Source organism: Natator depressus, chromosome 9 (genome assembly GCF_965152275.1).
Source record: "Natator depressus isolate rNatDep1 chromosome 9, rNatDep2.hap1, whole genome shotgun sequence".
Taxonomy (NCBI): Eukaryota; Metazoa; Chordata; order Testudines; family Cheloniidae; genus Natator; species Natator depressus.
Window position 1 is genome coordinate 51,818,317 of NC_134242.1, and position 17,463 is coordinate 51,835,779.

Genomic DNA, 17,463 nt, shown 5'->3' on the forward strand with positions numbered 1-17,463 from the left:
CAGTGAAAGAGCCCCATACAAAATGGGTCTGTGCAGATCTAACACCTGAGATTAGCAGCTTAGTCATTAACACTGTAGACAGAGTTCACTAAGGAATAAGAAAGAGAAACATGGCAAAACAGTTAAATGCTGCAAAAATGAGCACCCTCTTTTCTGGATTCAATGCTATGGGTTTGGATGTAAGAAGAGTTGTGCAGAACAAAGATCTGAGGTGGAGAGTTAGATTTTTGGGATTTCTCCAAGGTCAAGATTTTCTAAAGTGATTTTGAGTGCCACAAGGCTTGGGAGCCCAACTTGAGAGCAGTTTTGAAAGGGTGGGGAGAAGGAGGTACTCAGCACTTTCTGAAAACCGGGTGCCTTTAAAGTGTCTAAGATGAGTAACCAAACTCACTAGTCACTCTGACAATCTTGGCCCAAACTTTCAGTAGGTTTGTATGTGCTTCTTATTCTTCTGGAGTGAAATCCTGTCCCCCACTGAGGTCAGTGGGACTTCAGGGTAAACCCTGGAGTTGGCTCCAGTTATAGATGGACATGGGTTTGTATTGCGGACAGTTCTAATCTTAAAAATACGTTGAGAATATTCATCCGGGCATCTTTGCTCAGCTTTTCAGACAAGCAGCCCAGCAATCAATTGTTCTTCTTCACTGCTGCTAGAGAGAACCTGATTCTGACAGATTTATATTTAGCCTCACTTTAGGGTTTTTTTCATAAAGGATTTCTGTTTAGTTTTTGGGTAGAACTCCAAATTCATCCAGGGAGGCAGTCACTGAACCATGGAAAACAATGAAAAGTAAAGGATATGCTAAGAAAATCCATGGTATCTGTAATACCTCAATTAAGAGAAGGTGGTTACTGAGGCTTTAAGTATCTTGAGACCCCAAGCCATCAATTCCAACAGCAGAAGGGGCTGCTAGTGGAGCTGCGAGGGAAACTTGGCTTTTTAGTTGACGAGACGTGAAACAGATCCACCCCAGACGAAAAACCTAATTTTGTTATTCTGAATTTTGTTGAAATCCACCAATTTGTTTTTGTCATTTCAATCCTGTTGTGTGACTTTTTTGCTGGCAAAACTTCCTTTCAAATGATCTCCCAAAGGTTTCGTTTTTAGCATCCCCCTCGCCACACCCCCCCAACATTGGTGGAAAGGTCAAAGCCATCTGTTTCACTTTCACGCGCAAAACGATTTGCACAGATCCGCATGCCCATAGCTGTAGCAACAAAGGGGGATGGGGCAGAGGTGTTGGAGCAGTTCTGAATTTCAGTGAGTGAGATAGAAAACGTCATTAGCAAGGCCACCCATCAACTGGAAAGTGCTTCCCCCTGAGGCTCCTGGAACACTCACTCTAGCTAGCTGGTGTGTGCTAATGGGGATTAGGTGGGATAATTGCAGCTGGGGGGGGGCATTCTGGCCTCATGTGCCCTTTAGCACTGGTTCTTTTCTCTTGAAGCAAAGAAACTAAATCAAAGGGCTGTACTGGAATTTGAAAGTTTTTTGTTTCAGGCCCCAGCCCTCTCCTGCACCAGTACCATCACAAGCACTTCCAGGTCACTGATTAATATCTCACATCCCTAGTGTGAACTGGCTTTTTAGAGAGACATGAAGCTGTGGGTAGGTGCTACTTTAATCTGTGAAACCTTGGAAAAGTGACCGTGATCCCCTAGGCTGTGTCACTCTGAAGAAGCAGCTAAAAGCACAGTTTTCTCCCTAGCCACCGCAATTAAAGTCCCTGTGATTTCATCCACAGACATGCAGCCGGGTTCATTTTTGCGGGTGGAGCAATGTGACATCTGAACACATCTCCCCAGGCTATCTGAGCATGGTCATTCTGAATGACTGGGTGGAGAAACCAGTGCACTCCCTCACCACCCTCAGCTTGCTCTGCGCATACAGGATCACAGTAGCCAGTGATGTAAGAGACCGATATCATCAAATCCCTTCTGCACCTCCCAATCAAGGGGACTGTTAAAACTGACTGTTTGGATACGATCAAGTGTTGGAGCAGAAGAAGACATATGTAGGGATGTCTCTGACCTGCCTAAACATCTGGCAGATGTTCACATCACACAGCTGGCAGAATCCACCAATGAATGCACAGCCCAGCTCTGTTCTTCCACAACGCAGGCTTGAATCAAGACTTTTCATCCTAAGGCAGCAAGTGAGCTAAAGGAAACACTCTCAGGGGCCAACCTGTGCCATGGCTCAGAAAAGGATTTTAAAACTAAATGGGGCAGGTCCTTCCATGGCAGGTCCCATTGGGCAGGAAATCTCAGCAAGGCTCCCACTATGCAGTGCCTCCTACCTGTAGGGCAATGGAGTTTGCTCCCTGTGGAGCAGGCCAAGTGAATACCCCAATTGTTACAGATCCTGGGCAGGTAGCAAGAGGCCAGGCTCAGCCATGCAGAGACATTATCCCAGCTGGAAGTGTTCGACACCCGCAGCTTGTGTCTCCTGTCCATCTGTCAGCAGCAGGAGGGATGCTTTAAAAGGACCAGCCAGGAAATTGTTATGATCTGTTGAAAAAATCTTTTGGATCCTAAAGGGCCAGATCCTCAGCTCATGTGACTCACTGCGCGCCACTGACAACAAGGTTGCACCAGCTGAGGACCTGGCCCTAATGATCCCCTTTAAAAATCTTCCTCACTGTCTGAGAAACGTGAACAAAATGCAGGCAGAGATTGTAACCAAACAAACAGCAGGTATTTACATCAACATGCATTCCTCCAGCCAATGGGAGGGGGGAGGCGTGGAGTTCCACTCCCCTGCCCCAGCTACCAGAGAGCAGCTGTTATACATTTCCTGGTTTGCCTGGGCTTTCTTTATTGTTCCTCCCTCATTTAGGAGATATCAAAGCAAGGAGCCAACTCCCTGCCTGCTACAATTCAACAGGGGCCGTCGCATCCTGACACTGCATGCCACAACTTTGCATGTTCCTTCTAATGGCCCTTTCAGCACTTCCCGGGCTGTGCTGGCATCCATCAGCTCCAGCTGAGCCAATGCAGAGCCAGACTGAGCCCCCCTTTTCTCCCATGGCATAGTCCCCTTCGCCAAGAGAAGTCCCACTGAAACCAATGGATTTCCAAGCGGAGTAATGCGCTGCTCCACCTGAATGAGCAGGAGAGAACCCAGTCCTCAGTCACACAATCCATCATGCTTAACGATCAGAGGTGTAGGACTAACTCAAGGAATCCTACACAGCCTCATTGCACAATCTGTTGATGACAACACCCAGGGCTGAGCTGTTGGACACAGAGCTGACTACGGAAGGTAAATTGAAACAGGACTCTCTTCCACATTTCTTCCTTCTCATTCTCTCCCTTTCTTCCACTCTTATCCCCCTTGTGACTCCACATGGAAGGGCCAGACAGCTCTGCTGAAAGGTGTCATCCAAGTATTAATTCACTAGCTTTTCAGAATGGATGCTTGGCCTTTCAACTAGTCCCTTCCAAAGGCCAATACAATTAACAGCAGTGCATTCACTTCCTCCCACTCCCGCAGCTGTCAGCTGTTTGCCTGGTCATTACAGAGGGCCTCGGTCCCTTTGAACTCACCACCTTATTAATAGTGCATTAATGGTCCACACTGCTTTCCTGTTGGCAGCACTCTTTAGTGGTTATTACACTAAGTACAGCACATCTACAATTAAATTAGGTGCTTAGAGAACAGACATCTTTGAATCGCCTGCCCTGCTGCAGTGACTGGGCTTCAGGCCAGCTTATATGCAAGTTTTGTTTTCCCAAAGCACTAGAGAGGAAGACTGTGGACAGAGGGAGTTTCTTAAGGTGCTCACCACCTCTCAAGGAGTTTTTCAGCAATCCTCATCTCCCATCCATCTCCCTCCCTCTCTGACTCCTAGCTAACAGCTGTTCACACCTGGCTGCTCCGCTTTTTGAAGTAGGTGACAGGTTTCAGAGTGGTATCCATGTTAGTCTGTATCAGCAAAAAGAAACGAGGAGTACTTGTGGCACCTTAGAGACTAACAAATTTATCTGGGCATAAGCTTTCATGGGCTAAAACCCTCTTCATTGGATGCATCTGATGAAGTGGATGTTAGCCCATGAAAGCTTATGCCCAAATAAATTTGTTAGTCTCTAAGGTGCCACAAGTACTCCTCGTTTCTTTTTCTTTGAAGTAGCTGACCCATTGATTTAAACAAAGCCATACTGGCAGTTCAGGTCAGGCCAGGACTTCTTTCCAGCACTCTGTCAAATTACCCACGAATGTAACAGTGGACTTGGTTTTATATTTCCTAGGATGCCTTGATCACAATAGTCTCAGATATGCGTGCCAGTTGAAAGGCCTGGTTTCCACTAGTAATCTCAGCTGCTTTCTAACTCTGAGTCTGATCCCTGGATGAGTAGTAACCTTCTGCAGGACAAGAAATGTCTCTGCAGGGAGGCACTCTAGCACACACTTGGAAACACCACAAGAGGGGCATTTCCAGAACACACAATCCAACTCAGCCCCTTAAAAGGGTTTACCCAGGATGCTTCTGGATCCTGAAGCCACAGAAATGACAGTGGGGAAAACCTTCTATTTGAGTGTATTCTGGGTAGTGACAGTACTTGATTTCCACTATGAACTGTAGTCTGCTGGGACAACAAGAAAACCAAAAGACAGTTTTCCTAGGATAGCACAAAGCAGACATCACTATGAATGATCACTGCCTCCCAAATCATCACATTCCCTCAACAAAGGAGGCTATGACCCACTGCAGAAAATACAGGGATTAAAGTAAATTCACAACTAGACACTGGCGCAAACCAAAACCTCAACTTCCAAATCCCTTAGGCTTGGGGGAAATTCAGATCTGGATCCAGTTCTGAACTGTGTGGCTGACCCCCAGCCTCTACAATGGGCCACACAAAACCCAGTGCTAGAAAAATCCCCCTCACCCACGGCAGCTTTTAAAGGGGTCCACTCACCTCTCATGAGTGCCCCCACCTCAAAGCATATGCCGGCACACTCTCTCAGTCTGTGGTGGGTCTTTGGTGACTCAGCCCTCCGGCCAAGTCACACCCAGTCTATATGTGAAATAAAAAACCTTCCAGGGAAACAGTCCAACGGGGGGCCTATCCGATTACCCCTCGGTTGGCCTTTCTCTCAAATTGTCCCTACTCTTCAAGTAATCCCAGCCTTGGTGTGGGGCCTTGTCCCCAAGGGCTCCCTCCCTGGAGACTCTTTGCCTTTCTGAGCCTTTCTGACCCCCGCTCTTCAGCTGGGCCGCTAAAAGAGTTCAGTGCTCCTTCTTGGGTGTACCAGAGTCCAGACCACTTTCCCAACAGCTGGTGGGTGAGGGGGAGAACCCGGGTCCACCCGCTACTCCAGGTAAGTGCCCAGAGACACTATAGATAGCAGCCATCAACCATGTCCCTTTAACTAAGCTATGGCACTGCTACAATTCCCTGGGCCACTTCCCCATGGCCCCAGCCCAATCTTCACCCTAAACTCAGGGCCTGGGCCTGGTTGAATCCCAGTCTGGAGTGCCTTCACGTTCCCCTGGGCCTCTGCCAGCACTGCTCTGTCCGAGGTCCTGTAGTTCCCACGACAAGCCAGGAGTATCATCCACACTCCTCCAACTCTTCTTATAGTAGCCTGCTGGGCCCATATTGCCTGCTTCCCACACAGCCATTCTAGGCAGCCTGGAGAACGTCTCTCCTGCCCTTTTCTGGGGCAGGGTGTGGCAGGGCCATGAGGCCTTCAGCAGGGAACCTCAGGGCCTGGTCCACCCCATCACACAGATTAACACATGGGCCCATGGGCCGCAGCCAATTTGGGGGCCCCAGATGTGTAGAAGTGGGGAGGACCACCAGCCCCAGAACCATGGCCCTGCCCCTGCTCCTCCTCTTTCCTCCAGGGCACTGCCACCCGTGTCCCTGCCCCCCAGTGCGCACTGCCCAGGGCAGGTGGAGAGTCCGGGGCTCCCCACAGTGGCCAAGGCTCCCTGGGAGGCTCTTAGGGGCCTCAGGGGGAAAGGAAGAGTAGGGGGTGGGGCCTTGTGGTGAGGGGGCGCTCAGGCCCACCTCAGTCCCCCATTGGGAAGAGGCTGGCGCTGCTAGCAGGGGTCACCTTATCAGCCCTTGCTGCAAAGCACAGCCCCTGCTCCTGCTGCCACTCCACACCCACCCGAGGCTACACCCATGTGTGAGGGGGCCATGCCCCACCCATTACTGTGCCCCTGGGCCTCCTGGGTATGGGGACCCAAATGTTCTTTTTGCCCAGGACCCCAATAAATCTTAACCTGCCTCTGCCCCTCGCAGCTGAACCCTGGAAAAGAGCTAGCTGCAAACGTGAGCCTGAATGTATAAAAGGAGTTTGGCACCTAAGCAGAGGCGACAGAGGCATGCAGGGTCACATGACCCCCAGATTTGCTTCTTGGCTTATGCTGAGCATGCTCACACAGACTGGGCATGCTCAGTAACACTGCTGAAGCTGGATGCCCTCACTTTGCCCTCCCTCCCTTCTATCGGCTGGCATGGAACATCTCTGCACCTAAGTTCCTGTTTTAGCCAACTGCGTCCCTCCGATGCACACAACTCTTGTTGAACCTTGTAGGTGCCTAAACACACCCAGCAGCTAGGTTTTTGCAGTAGAAGTTCCCTAAGTGCTTATGTTTCTGCCTCTGGACATGCGTTCTGATGCTTCCCTCTAGGCACCCAGTTCCCACCTAAATCCCAGAGATTCTCACAAACCAGGGGCAGACAGGTGTTTATCCACATAAGGCATGTATGGGGCCTCGTGTGGTAGGCGTGCTCAGAGGGCGCCTACCAGATCGGGCCCCTTCAGATGAGTTCACATAAAACAGTTGCAAGGGAGCCCATCCCTTGGTTAGAGGACTCCCCTGTGATGTGTGAGCCCCCACCCCTTGATCTGAGGGGGAGAAGAAGTTTGAACTGAGATCTGCCACCTCTCTGGTGAGTCCTTCAACCTGGGATCAGCTGCCATGGGGTGTCCTCAGTCTCCTCTGTTGAAGCTGCCGCAGACCAGATAAATAATTAAAGCATGATTGGAGCAAGGGGATTGGATTCTGGCCTTCCGCCTCCTGGGCAAGGGTGCTAATCATCAAACACTTGTACCTTCTCTCTCTCGCTCTGGTCCAAATGAGGAGCACAAGAGAGATTACACAAGCAAGAGAATGACTCTAGCCTGCCGATTCAAGCATTCACCCAGGTAAGTACCCTAAGCACTGGGCTACAGTGAGGGAGGAGGTTGTCCTCTTTCTTCCCTCCCCCTACCTTGCCCTCCAGCTTCTTGCTAAAATGACACCTACGGCCAAGAGAGGGTTCACAGCTAAGATTCACTAGCAGAGACAGGTGCCTATCCCACTGGCTAGCATAGGCTGCCACCTGCCTAACTAACAGAGCACCATCAGTGTCTCCGTCCAGGAGTCTGAGTCCTAAGAGAAGAAGGATGGGCCACTGGTTAGGGCAAACTCAAAAGAGCCAGGATCAGTTCCCTGCTCTGCCACAAACTTCCTGTGGGGCCTTGGGAAAGTCAATTAGCCTCTCTGTGCCTTGGTTCCCCACCTAGAGATTGGGGCGAGCAGTACTTCCCTATGTCAATGGGGTGTTATGAGAATAAATATATTAAAGATTGTGAGGGTCTCAGATACTATGCTGGTTCAGGCCAGAGAAGTACCTAAAATAGATCTGAGTTTCACTCAAATTGCTCCTAGGAAAACACATTAACAACAAAGGAGACATCACCATGGGCATTCGTTGATAGCAACGGATTATTTTTTTTCAATCTCAACATCACGTGACAATACTAATTAAATGCATTTCTGACCTGCTGGGCTTCTTTAAATATTTGCAGTTCTCCACAGCGCTGTTTGGTTAATGAAATGAAATTAATGAGCTCATTAGATTGTGCCTTAATCTTTCAGATGTAAGCCTGGCAGTCAGGATCACTATTCTAGTCGCCGCTCTTGCAGTTTAACTCAATGCATTCTGCACCAGGAAGCAAGGGAAGATCATTGAGATTATCAGTTATCAGGGCAGCTAGACAAGAAGGGAAATCTGGGGACAACCTTTTCCAACTTGTGTAGTGTCCCGGGGGCAGCTTGCCCTTTAAGGACATTCTGGGTTCAGCCTCACCTGTGACCAGTGTAACCCTTCTGCCAGGCGTTGTCAGCAGCAACAAGGGCCGGGTTCAAATGTCTAAGGGGCCCCTCCTAAAATTAACCAAATCCCACCAATGCAAACTCCCACCCAGAATTTCTGGGGTCACTGAAACATTTTTTCTGGGTGCCCTTAATAGACAATACTCCCCAACTGTCAAGCACCATGTCTGTGTATGAAATAAAGAAAACTGTATTTGGGGAAAAAGGAACATAGCATTAGCTTGGGAAAACACAGCAACAGTCTGTCTATGTGAATGATAAATAACTTCAGCAGCCATCCAAGTCCATTAACTCATTTCCCCACCCACTGGTGTGAACGTTCCATAGGAAAAATGTCCCTTTACCATGTCATTTACTGCATCCCCCTTCACTGCACCCCAAACGCAGGAACCAGATCTGCTGGAGGAGATATCAGGGCAGCCTGAATTCAGTCATGGGTGAGATTCAAATGGTTAGGAGGGCTGTGAGGTGCTCCACAAAGAGAGGTCGGGGTAGAGACGATTTTCCAATATTCTCAGAGAGCCTGGGAGAAAGGGTATGCCAAAATAATCACTTGGTATATGGAATAAGTGAAATAAATATTGATTTATTTCAGAGTAGCAGCCGTGTTAGTCTGTATTCGCAAAAAGAAAAGGAGTACTTGTGGCACCTTAGAGACTAACCAATTTATCTGAGCATAAGCTTTCGTGAGCTACAGCTCACTTCATCAGATGCATTCAGTGGAAAATACAGTGAGGAGATTTATATACACACAGAACATGAAAAAATGGGTGTTATCATATACACTGTAAGGAGAGTGATCACTTAAGATGAGCTATTACCAGCAAGAGGGCCGGGGCGGGGGGGAGGAAACCTTTTGTAGTGATAATCAAGGTGGGCCATTTCCAGCAGTTAACAGGAACATCTGAGGAACAATGGGGGGGATGGGGGGTGGGGAATAAACAGAGGAAATAGTTTTACTTCGTCCACTCCCAGTCTCTATTCAAGCCTAAGTTAATTGTATCCAGTTTGCAAATTAATTCCAATTCAGCAGTCTCTAATAAGCGATGGTCACATAAACACCACCCTATACCAGAAACCTACTGACCGCTATTCCTACCTACATGCCTCCAGCTTTCACCCAGACCACACCACACGATCCATCGTCTACAGCTAAGCTCTACGATACAACCGCATTTGCTCCAACCCATCAGACAGAGACAAACACCTACAAGCTCTCTATCAAATATTCTTACAACTACAATACCCACCTGCTGAAGTGAAGAAACAAATTGACAGAGCCAGAAGAGTACCCAGAAGTCACCTACTACAGGACAGGCCCTACAAAGAAAATAACAGAACGCCACTAGCCATCACCTTCAGCCCCCAACTAAAACCTCTCCAATGCATCATCAAGGATCTACAACCTAACCTGAAGGACGACCCATCACTCTCACAAATCTTGGGAGACAGGCCAGTCCTTGCCTACAGACAGCCTCCCAACCTGAAGCAAATACTCACCAGCAACCACACACCACACAACAGAACCACTAACCCAGGAACCTATCCTTGCAACAAAGCCCGTTGCCAACTGTGTCCACATATCTATTCAGGGGACACCATCATATGGCTTAATCACATCAGCCACACTATCAGAGGCTCGTTCACCTGCACATCTACCAATGTGATATATGCCATCATGTGCCAGCAATGCCCCTCTGCCATGTACATTGGTCAAACTGGACAATCTCTACGTAAAAGAATAAATGGACACAAATCAGATGTCAAGAATTATTACATTCATAAACCAGTCGGAGAACACTTCAATCTCTCTGATCACTCGATTACAGACCTAAAGGTTGCAATATTACAAGAAAAAGACTTCAAAAACAGACTCCAAAAAGAGACTGCTGAATTGGAATTAATTTGAAAACTGGATACAATTAATTTAGGCGTGAATAGAAACTGGTAGTGGATGGGTCATTACACAAAGTAAAACTATTTCCCCATGTTTATTTCCCCCCCACACCCCCCACTGTTCCTCAGACATTCCTGTTAACTGCTGGAAATGGCCCACCTTGATCATCACTACAAAAGGTTTTCTTCCCTCCCCGGCCCGCTCTCCTGCTGGTAATAGCTCATCTTAAGTGATCACTCTCCTTACAGCGTGTATGATAACACCCATTTTTTCATGTTCTGTGTATATATAAATCTCCTCACTGTATTTTCCACTGAATGCATCTGATGAAGTGAACTGTACCTCACGAAAGCTTATGCTCAAATAAATTGGTTAGTCTCTAAGGTGCCACAAGTACTCCTTTTCTTATTGTTTTATTTGTAGATGGATGGAGGAAGCAAAGTAAAGTATTATGAGATTAAGTTGCAAGGACCATGCTGCATGGCCCACAAAATACTAAGAATCTGCTTAGATTAAATCTAAAACCCTTAAATGCCTCCAGGGAGAAGGAGCTAAAAACTTGACACTCTTCATTCCCTTGTATGAAGGGTCAGCTGGCCTTTGTTGGATATGTGGTTTGCCTTGGAGACAAAGTCCCTGCATATTGAGTTCTGAAGATCAGATTTGAGGTGAGGAGGTACCACTGCCGAGCCATGGACTGACGGCGATACATATGGTCACCCACAATTACCCTGGCTGCACCAGATCAGTAATAATGCTGTGAAGCTCCTAGATACCTGGAATAAAGACGTACAGCGGGGCTGAGATATTCAGTGCTACCAATCTCCGCTAAGTGCAGTTGCTGCTGATATTCTTGGATTTGTCTGAAGACTCCTACATGTTAACTAAAAAAACCCCCACTAGCTACTTCCCACTAACTCTGTGAATTGGTATCAAAATAGACAGAGCTGCAAGGCAAGCACTAAAATACTCACCTAGATCTTCTTCATACCCATAAATGCATGGTTCAAGTATTGGGCACCTGAATTCATTAGGGGTGATCTTACACTGTAGCAACCTCATTGTCTTCAGTGACTGAAGATCAATGGATGAATTGCATTGGTGCAAAGCAGAAGGGAATAAGTCCCATTATTCAGACATGAGTTAGAGGGGATACAATTTGTGTTGCCTGATCAGCAGTTTGCAGCATGGCCAGAGAGAGTAGAAGAAGCAGGAAGGGAAACTATTATCTTCATCACAGTAGAGCCTCAATTGCCCAGTCCGGATCAGGTGCTGGACCCTTAACATCAGCAAAGGTAGACACAGAATCTGTGATACCGTTTGAAACAAAGAGCAACATGGGAGTGGGATAACAGAGGGAAGAGGAGGAAGAAGAAAAGGTGGTCACATTGATTAATGAATGCACACAGTGGTGTTACCTGGCATGCCATGTACCTATCCATGGCCATCTGGTTTTTTTGGATGCATCACCGCAGAGTTGGGTTTGAGGAGGGATTTGAAGGAGGAGCACAGCAGACTTATCAATCAATTCATGGAGGGTGTTCCATGCATAAGGGCAGCGTGGAAGAGGATGCAGACATTTGTGTGGGAAGCAGACAAGTGGGTGTTCAAGGCATTGGTGGTGGGTGACACAATTACATTTCTTAATGTAATGACAAAATTCTTGATCTCCGGTGAGACCCACTTCTACATTGGCTGTAAATCAAACTGACACGTGGCATGCTCAGCCGATAGCACACGTGGGACAGGTGACCACGTCCCTGGCACATGGGCATTAGAGTTTGTATTTGACAAGAAAGAGGCTGGGTTTGAGAGGGAATGCACAGATGCAATTACCTGTTTCAAAGGAAGGACCTCCTATTCGTGTGCAATGGTAGTGTTTATAACAAGGACCCTCCATTAACTGAGCGAGAACTCTGCGGTTTCACATCTTCATTTCCTCTCCTAGTTCTGTATAATCGTCAGATTTTTCATCTTCCTCCTATTGAGAGTAACAGAAAGTTCAGTGCTGGAATTAGGAAAGCTTATGCTATGCCCTATGGTGCAAATCTGGTTTGCTATATAACATATTTTGGTCTCGACAGCAATTTAATTGCATGCATATATGTTAACTCACATATGAGCCAACTCCTCAGCTGGTGTAAATCAGAATATTTTCAATGGAGCTAAATTAATTTACAGCAGCTGAGAATCTGACCCACAGGTGTCTAAAGTGCATGAGTTTGTGACATGCAGACTTTTGTGTGTAGGAGTTAAATGTGTGTGGATGTGTACATGTGATCACATGCATGTTTCAGTGTATGTGAGTATCCCTATCAGCAGTCATTGATATGGGTGTGCACTGCAAACCACTTTTAATCCACACATGCAGCATTTACACAGATAATATGAATGAATCTGCTGTATAAGCACAAAAAATCCTGTATATCTGTCTGCAGGCAACTCCAAACATACACATAAACATGCTCCTGAATGAATGTATGTTTAGGTGTCTTCTTGTGCAGGGGTGTGTGTGTGTGTATGTTTGTAGGTATCTCCCAAGATGGGTGTTTGTGCTAGTGCAAAAGATGCATTCATATTTGTTGTAAAAAAAAGCTGAATGCCAAAGGCTGATTGTGAATGGCTCAGAATATGTTCTTATAAACGCTGCTGAGTTTTCAAAGTACATTTATATCTTATCTATGCTGTTTGCCAATATGTTCAATAAATCATTATTCTTTATCTGATATGCTGCTTGCTCTGCATTCTAAGTGAAGCTTACAGTTAGCAGGGAATGGTACAGGAGGGGAATACTAATGGAATAATAAATAGAGCAGCTGTGTCTAGCGAGACTGCTGTTCTGCCATGGGATTCTCGTGACATCACAAACCAGGAGCAAAGCTCAGATCACTGGGGGGACCCCTACGCTGGAGAGAACAGGCTAGTGTTATGTTGCCTCTTCTTTTGTTAATTACATCATCCTTAACCAGTAGACAAGGGGCTGAGACATTACGAAACAAATCATGCAGCCACTCCTGCGCTGGCTTCCCCCCTAAATCCCCACCAATCCACAGACCAGGGGTGCCCCCAGAAATTTTTCACAGGGGATGCACCACTGAAGCACTCTCACTTTACCGTAGCAGGGTGTCTACCTAGACGCATTTTTTATCTCGCATTTAGCGGCAAAACAGGTAATTAAAAAACTAAAAGGTCAATGAGTGGTGCTGCAACCCCCAAATACCACTCATCCTGGGGCCCTCTCAAAGGGAAGGGCAAACTTCCCCTTTCCCCACACACATACACCCCAGGTCGCCCTGGACTCTCCCCGGCCGAGTTGCATCCCTGCCAACTGCATGCGCTGTGCATAATGTGCATCTGATTGTGGGCATCGCTGCCACAGGCTGTACCATCCTGTGCTCTTCCATCTCCACTGGGTCTTAGCCAGGGCCTAACTATCTGTGCCTCGAAATGGGGAGGCAAAAGTTTTGGCCTCTCTGGGCTGGCATTTGCCCTGATTCCAGCTGGTGGCCTAGCCACACTGGGGCAAACCCCTCATATAAACCTTTAAAGGTAAAGGTGCTATTTGGACAAGTACAACTTTGTGCTGCAGACAACCCAGGATAAGCCATGACAATGAAAATCTCTGGCTATGTCTACAGTACCATGTATGGCGGTATAATTTAAGTTGCAAAGGGGTGTGAAGATGGCACCCCTCCGAGCAATGTAAGTACACCACCAATCTAAGCACCGGTGTTCACAGCGCTATGACGGCGGGACAGCTCCTCCTGCCAACATAGCTGCCGCTGCTCTTTGGGGGTGGATTAATTAAATTGATGGGATTGCTCTCTCCCATCGTCTTAGAGTGGCTACACTAGAGAGTTTACATTGATGCAGCTGTGCCGTTGTAAGCTCTCTGGTGTAGCCATAGTCTCTGTTTCTAGCAACTCCCCTGACTGTATTAAATTTATGCCCTGGGTCTAGCTATACCAGTAAGTGGCCCCAAGCCACTTGGGGTGTAGGCCCCAAGACAAATCCCCAGCACAGACAAGTCCTTAGTGTGAGAGCAGGCAGCCCTTTGGGAACTGTACTGTATGTTAAAGATTTCTAAGAATAAGAGTCTGTCTGCACTGTAATTTAGACATTCCCGGCTGGCCTGTGCCAGCTGACTCGGGCTCTCGGGGCTCAGGTTAAGGGGCTGTTTAACTGCAGTATAGATGTCGGGACTCAGGCCACAGCCTAAGCACTGGGACCCTCCTACCTCAGAGTGTCTTAGAGCCCGGGCTCCAGCCCTAGCCTGAACGTCTACACTGCAATTAAACAGCCGCTTAGCCTGAGCCCAAGTCAACTGGCATGGGCCAGACACAGGTGTCTAATTGTAGTGTAAACATACCCTACATGAGTTGGTTGAGTGGTATCCCCAAGGATTGTTGGCTCATTCCATTTCTGTGACCAATGTCTTTCCCTGTAGAGTGACAGCATAATCTAGTGTCTAGGGCACTGAACTGGCACCCATTCTTGGCTCTGCCACTAACCTACAGTGTGACTTTGGGCAAGTGACTGTTTTCTCTCCCATCTGGTGACTGTCTTCTCTGCTTAGACTGTAAGATCTCCAGGTGAGAGACTGTCTTTTTAACAAGTGTGTTTACAGTGCCTAGCACAACTGGGACCTGATCTTGTTTGAAGCCTTAACACATGAATTAAAATGATCTGAAAGCCAATTTGACAGCGTCAGCTCACCCCTGTTCAAACTAGGAATCAAGCAGCAAAGAGATCCAGTAGAAAAGCTCATGTCTTTCATCTCCACTCTCTGGCACCCCAAGGTACCAGGAATGAAATCCTGGCCCCACTGAAGTCAATGGGAGTTGTGACACCGATTTCAGTGGATTTCACCCCAAGACTCTGTCTGCATGCTGAAGGCTTAGCAGCACTGGGTGGATATTTTTTGGCCGGGGGAAGGGGTTGGGGGAGAGAGTAGGGATCAAGCCACGTGAAAATGAGCTACCGCACGTCTTAAAGCAGGCTACAAGGAAGTGTGACATCCAATTTCTTGGGAAGAGGAGGCAGAACGGTAATTAAATTTTCTGATCTTGTTAGCCAATTTCTGCAATCACTGCCCCTGAACTGGAGAACGGGAAAGGAGAGGGGACACACTTGCGTCAGCAACGCTTGTGAGGGAAATTAGGTTTTCACGGATTATTGGGTTAGTTCCACTTCTCCCACTTTTTAATTTATTTGTCTGCATGTTTCGTGGAGCTGAAAGGCCGAGAATTTTCTCCCCTCTTTTTCTAATTAAATCTCTAGTTTTGGAAGATGAAAACTTGGGGAGGTAGAAGGGGGAGGTGTTGCAATCAGAGGATGACTGCCAAACTCCAGTTTTATTTCCTGACTTTCCTAACTTTCTTGTTGTATCCTCTTCAAAACAGAAAGATTCTAACATAATTTCTGGTTTGAACTCTTACTAAATAGCCTTTGGACATTTTTACTAAGAAATACCCACTCACTTGTTTTAAATAAAAAAAGAACAGAATTTACTTACAGATTGCTGTCTCTTCCTCTTTTTTTTAATTAAATTTCCTTTTATAGTTCAAAAGAAATCAAACCAAGAATTAACATTGTGGGCCCTCCAGGGTCTAGCTCAACGGGCAGTAATAGCCACTCTTTCGGATTTCCTTTGAAATACAAAACAATGACCAAAGCGAGCATAACCACACCTTACAGGTAAATTGTCTGCATGATTACTTATAGACTAACCAGTGAGTGTTTTCTCAGGAGCAATGTCCTGGGGCTGTTTTGTTGAAGACCTCTGAATTTCAGATAGAAAAAGAACCTGACTGAAAGAAGTGCCTGGAATGATGGATTTTTTTATGAAAATCTTGGAAAGTAGGGGTGTTTTTTTGTATTAAATTAGTTGTAGGGCGACCAATGGGCAAAGGCCTCTGGAAACCTAACAAAATATGATCAGAAACATACTTTAGGAAAAACAAAAAGCAACATTGTTCATGAATAAAAGAGCAGTAGTAGGAACGCTATTGTCCCACTCAACCATGCACTCTAAAATATACCATAGCTCCATAACAGAGGTGAGGGAAATTGTTCAAGTGACAGAACACTCACTGTATACAAGAGAAGTAGCCAGACTAAAGCCCACATTCTCCAGGCTGCTCTCTTGGGGAGTGGACACTTCCTAACAAAGGGATGTAGCAAGTTCTCCCTTGAAAAGACAAAGGCAGGAATCAAGGGTTATTGCTAGATTACATTTGGGCCCCTTTGCTCTCAATTTAAACCAGCTGGTGATCTGGCTGTGGTACTGGACTAATCACTTTCAGATTCACCTCAAAGACAGGAGTCAACCTAAGTCACCTTTTCTGAACAAACCAAACAGGCTATAGTAAACAAGACTCCACTTTCACATGGCAGCTGAAATCTCTCAGAAGATTGGACCTTCTATAATGGAGCAGAGGAATTACAAAATAACTGTGGTTATTTCAGTTCTTTGCCCCAGAAGGCAGGTTACAGAACAATACCTATGAAAACCATGAAGTGTCATTTAATCTCCAGAAGCTGGTAATTACTATGCAATTTCTATTATTGTACAGGAGGAACCTGTAAAATGGTTAACCTTGTTGCACAAAAATGTGCTTCCTTAAATAGCTCGCGGAGAGTTCTGCTGTTTTGACATGCATTTTGGTTCACTGTACAGGAAGTATCGTTATTTAAAAGATCTACTGTTTTAGCAGATAAGGGTTTATAGTTGCATTTTCTCTTCTGATGAAATAGAAGGTTTTTATTCATAGGCTTTTCTCTGATCCTCATTGCTGCACAACTTGAATGCCTCCAAAATGTAATGAGAATTAAGTCTCACAACTCCCAGTGAGGTAGGGAAGTAATATTATCCCCATTTCACAAAGGGAAAAACTAAGGCATGCAGAGGTTAAGAGACTCAGAGTGGCCCAAGCTCGCACAGGAGGTCTGTGTCAGAGCCAGGAACAGAACCAGATGTCCTGGCTGTACCAGCAGATGCCCTAAGTTATGGAGGACATTGCAGAGAAGGTAAAGTCTTCAAAGCACTGCCCTCCTCTTATCAGCATCACCTCAGTCTTCCTCCTGCAGCTTCAGCCAGCTGCTCTTCCTCCAGGTGCTAGGCACTGAAACAGCTGGAGATGAAGTTTGCCAGAGAGGATATGCCAAACTGAGTGTTGTGCTCCTGCTTCCAGCACTTCAGTCCACCTCCAGGGGAACTGCACGGAGGATGATAGCACCATTTAGTGAAGGATTTCAAGATTTCAACATCTGGCTTTGCTCTGAATCACAGCAAACCCTGAAAATTTGAAATTCTCCAGGCAAGAAAATTACCCCCCACATTTCATTTTGAATTGAGGGAACCATTTAGTTTCAAGAAAATCATGTTATTTCACTTTGTTCTCTATTTTGTATCATATTATAATGTATCATATATATTTATTAAAA

The 17,463-nt window shown here is 46.4% G+C and overlaps 1 long non-coding RNA gene across 1 annotated transcript in view; it reads right to left on the reverse strand.

Moving 5' to 3' along the window:
- Positions 1 to 11,885, reverse strand: part of LOC141993489 (uncharacterized) — a 44,705-nt gene extending 32,820 nt beyond the window's left edge. Inside the window, exon 1 of the long non-coding RNA XR_012640872.1 lies at positions 11,854 to 11,885. This is a non-coding gene — a long non-coding RNA (uncharacterized LOC141993489). The remainder of the gene's footprint in view (positions 1 to 11,853) is intronic.
- Between the last annotated feature and the right edge of the window lie 5,578 nt (positions 11,886 to 17,463).